Below are 5,000 nucleotides of genomic sequence, written 5' to 3' on the forward strand. Positions count from 1 at the left end.
TCCACAACATAACGTAAAAAATAATAGAAGTTATTCACAACGAGAATGACCAGCCATAAGGCGCTCTATAAAAAATAGAAATGGATGTGGATTTGTCACTTTTGCAGCGACCTTGAACACACATTCATAAAACTACTAATTGGTGATTAGTAAGCAAATTAGGGAACAGGTGTTGAGATACGTGCTTGTTAGGGAGTTTCAAACGTAATGAGATGTCTTGTTTGAAGCTTAAACTATCATAATAAAATTTTATCTCTGGTGATAATTCTATGGGTGTGATGAGAAGAACATGCAGTGGGAGTGTTTGATCAACTGAGATTTTAAAAATACCAGTTGCCATGAGGGAAATACCAGGTGTCGAGGGGAAAGATACCTGGTGTCAAGAGGAAAATACCAGTTACCAAGAGGGAAAATACCAGGTGCTATGAGGATATACCAGTTACCAAGAAGGAAAATATCAAGTGTAAAAAGGACATACCCGTTAGCAGGAGAAAACATACCAGTTACAAAGAGGAAAAATACGCTACCAAGAAGAAAATACCAGTTACCAAGAGGGAAAATACCAGTTACCAAGAGGGAAAATACCAGTTACAAAGAGGAAACAACACCAGTTACCAAGAAGAAAGATGCGGTACCAAGAAAAAGACACCAGTTTCAAAGAGGAAAAAAACACCAATTACCAAGGGAAAAATACGTTACCAAGGGAAAAAATACCAGTTACCAAATGGGAGAATACCAGTTACCAAGAAGAAAAAAACATCAGTTACCGAAATAAAGTACCAGGAGATAAATACGAATTATCAAGAGGAAGATACCGTTAGCCAAGAAAAAAAATATTTGTCTCAGAATGGAATTAAGCGAATCTTTCCGGCTGTTAGTGTGCAATTTTCCTAGCATTCGTGTTCGGTTATAAAAATAAATACTTTTCAGGTGATATGCTTATTTAAAGAGATATTTGCATCATGGGAAATTAACCGCTCTCTTCTGCTTAAAAAATAAATAAATGATTATTCGATGTTTTATATTTAATGGTAGTGACAGAAGTTTACATAATTTTCTATCTAACTTTTGTCTATTGAGCTTATAATTCTTAGGAGTAAGAATAATCGAAATCTAAAAAAGGATAAAATGAAAGTAAAAGAAAATATTGATAAAACAGCTAGTTAAATAAGAAGCGGTGAGAGCGGGAAGCGAATGCCGCGCCTGTGACGTCATCCTCAAAAATGGCGGTCGAGTCTCAAACTCTCGATGGCAAACTCGGCGCCATATTTGGGTTCAAATGGCTCCGATTTTGGAAGGAATTCGTGAAATTGGTTTCGTCTGGAATAAGAGGAAAGTGTATTGGTGTGGCAGCGTAATGGTCGAAGAGTTTATTTGTATTATCCAGGTGTTTATAGAAAAGTGGGCGCACACACACACACACACACACACACACACACACACACACACACACACACACACACACACACACACACACACACACACACACACACACACACACACACAAACAAACACACAATCAATCAAATAAACACATCACACAGCAACAAACAAATACCCAGCACATACACTTACACATACTCTGCGAGTGCGTGAGAGCATATGCGAATGTGCATGACCACCTGTGCATGCTTAACCAGTCATTAACTGCCTTTTTAAAATAACTTGTCCATGTCTCGGCCCTTGACATTTCGAGAGTATATACTTGAGGTCCTGGCGTGCATTTGCCGTCTATGATTTTCTTCGTTATCAAGCTCTTATCTCTGTTGTTATCTTTGTAACTGTGATTTTATTTCTTTATTTTTTATTTATTTTTTATTTTTTTATTTTTTTTTCAAATTGCAGTCTTACAACCGGTTCGTTGAATTTAGGTGAGGCCCGGCTTAAAGATTATTATTTATCATACAGATATGCACACACACACACACACACACACACACACACACACACACACACACACACACACACACACACACACACACACGCACACACACGCGCACACACACACCCACACACACACACACACACACACACACACACACACACACACACACACACACACACACACACACACACACACACACACACACACACACACACACACACACACACACACACACACACAATACATATCTATCACATATCTAGACACGTATATCTGCCGGAGAGATAGATAGGTAAAAGCATATCTATCAGACAGACAGAAATGCATTTATTTCTGTGAATATATGTCCGTATGTACGAATATTCACTGAGTCGGACTTCTCACACTAAATAACTTTTTAAATAGTTTCTAAAAGTGTCATTGTAACTTTATCCACACGTTGCTCATGAAAACATTAATCTTTGAGATAAACAAGACAGTAAGAGAATTATGCCTTTAAGTTAAATGTATATCGTAGTTATCTAATAAATATTATTTCAAATTTATGTGTTTTGATGTTTTTTTATTTATCTATTTACTTATTTATTTATTTATCTATTTATTCATATATTTACTTATTTATTCATATATCTGTATACCTATTTACTTATTCATGTATATACTTATTTATTTTTACCTTAGTCCTTTTGTCAAAACCTCAAACCCTAACTTTGCGAGAGAAAGAGAGACGGAAACAGAGAGACACAGAACGAGATGACTAGAAGAAATCGAAATAAAATTCTATTTACTTGCAGAAATAAAGATAAAATAATAACAGCAATGAAATAATGATAATAATAATTATTATAACAATAACAATAATAAAACAATATTAATGATAATAATGATAACTATAACAATAATAAAACAATATCAATGATAATGATAATAATGATGATGATAATAATAATAATAATAATAATAATAATAATAATAATAATAATAATAATAATTGCAATAATAATAATGATAATTTTGACAACAATAATAACAACAATAATAGTAATACTAATGATGACAATGAAAATAAGAACGACAATAATAATGCTAATCACAATAACGACAGCTATCCGAGCAGCTGAGAGGTTCGTCACCCAGTCGCGAACCTCAACTGCTTCAAGTGCCGAATCCCCACCCACCGTATTAGCTAATCTTGCGGTGAGATCTTGTGAGAATCAAACATAACAAACACACTAAAGTTACCCTGGATATGCGTGTTGTTTTATTAGTCTAAGGAACACACTTAAGGGTGAGGAGGAGGAGGTGGAGGTGGAGGAGGAGGAGAGGAAGGGTGAGGAGGAGGTGGAAGAAAGGGAGGAGGAGGTGGAAGAAAGGGAGGAGGAGGTGGGGGAGGGGGAGGAGGAGGAGGAAGAAAGGGAGGAGGAGGTGGGGGAGGAGGAGAGGGAAGAGGAGGCGGGGAAGAGAGGGAGGAGGAGGAGGTGGAGGTGGGGAAAGGTGATGATGATAAGGAGGAAGAAGAGGGGGAGGGGGGGAAGAGGAGGAGGAGAAAGAAGACGAGGTGGGAAAGGAGTAGGTGTAGGAGATGGTGGCGGAGGAGGAAGAGGAGAGAGAAGAGAAGGGGGAGAAGGAGGAGGAGATGGGAAGTGATAACAAGGAGGAGGAAGAGAAAAAGGAAGTGGAAAAGGTAGAACATGAGGAGATGGACTCAACAATAACAACATCAACAAAGACAACAAACAAACAAAGAAACACTCTAACCGATCTCCTACCATCACCCCTCCACCCCCAACCCCCACCCCCAAAAAACAAAAACAAAAAAACAAAAAAACAAAAATAAATAACGAACAAAACAAAGACACAAACATAAAACAAAAACCAAAAACAAAAAAATACACACACACACACAACTGCATTTGGCTTCATCTCTATTACACAAACACATAAATCATCTAAGCTAAGGTATGTTGGAACAAAAGTAGAGTCTCAAGTTTCTCTCTGCACGGGTGGAGGGGGGTGGGGGTGGGGGGACGGAGGGGGGGAGGGTGGCAAGAGAGCGCTATGAAGAGGGACGAGAGAGAGATATGTGATGAATAGAGGGAGGGAGGAAAGGGTGAGGAAAGGATGGAAGTGAGGGTAGGGATGGAAATGAGGGAAGGGAAGGAGGGAAGCGGGGGAGGGAAGTGGGGGAGGGAGGGGGGAGGGGGAGGGAGGGGGAGGGAGAGAGAGGTAGATAGATAGATAGATAGAAAGAGAGAGAGAGAGAGAGAGAGAGAGAGAGAGAGAGAGAGAGAGAGAGAGAGAGAGAGAGAGAGAGAGAGAGAGAGAGAGAGAGAGAGAGAGAACAAAACAAGAGAGAGGGAGAGGGAGAGAGAGAGAAAGAGCCAGAGAAACAGAGAAAGAGCAAGAGAGAGAGAGAGAGAGAGAGAGAGAGAGAGAGAGAGAGAGAGAGAGAGAGAGAGAGAGAGAGAGAGAGAGAGAGAGAGAGAGAGAGAGCAAAACAAAAGAAAGGGAGAAGGAGAGAGAGAGAGAAACAGCAAGAGGAAGAGATAAAGAGCAAGATAGATAGATAGATAGAGAGAAAGAGAGAGAGCGATAGGGAGAGAGAGAGAGAGAGAGAGAGAGAGAGAGAGAGAGAGAGAGAGAGAGAGAGAGAGAGAGAGAGAGAGAGAGAGAGAGGAGAAAGCAAAAATCTGTTAAAGAATGAAACAAAACTTAAACCTAAATAAACGAAAAACAATGATAAATAACTGAATATATAGATAATTCAACTAAGAACAACAGTGATAATCAAACAGATCATAATAAAACCACACAACAAAAATAACTCAGAAAGAAGACCAAAGGAACAAATAAAGACATTAACATAAATACAACTTGAAGATAATACAACACGCAGACGATAAGAAAAGCTCAAGTGATAATCTCTACAGAATTAACCTATCTTTGGCCGGGGGAACGAACTCAATTTTCGAAAAATAAGTCTCTCTCTTGTCACATGTTATCTCATATACATCATTCGAATAGATATCTTAAAGTCTCCTACAATGTGATTTGTTAAGTGATTGCGTATTACATAAATTCGATCTGTTGATGTGAACGAACGAAATTATTACAT

Source organism: Penaeus vannamei, chromosome 39 (assembly GCF_042767895.1).
Source record: "Penaeus vannamei isolate JL-2024 chromosome 39, ASM4276789v1, whole genome shotgun sequence".
Taxonomy (NCBI): domain Eukaryota; kingdom Metazoa; phylum Arthropoda; class Malacostraca; order Decapoda; family Penaeidae; genus Penaeus; species Penaeus vannamei.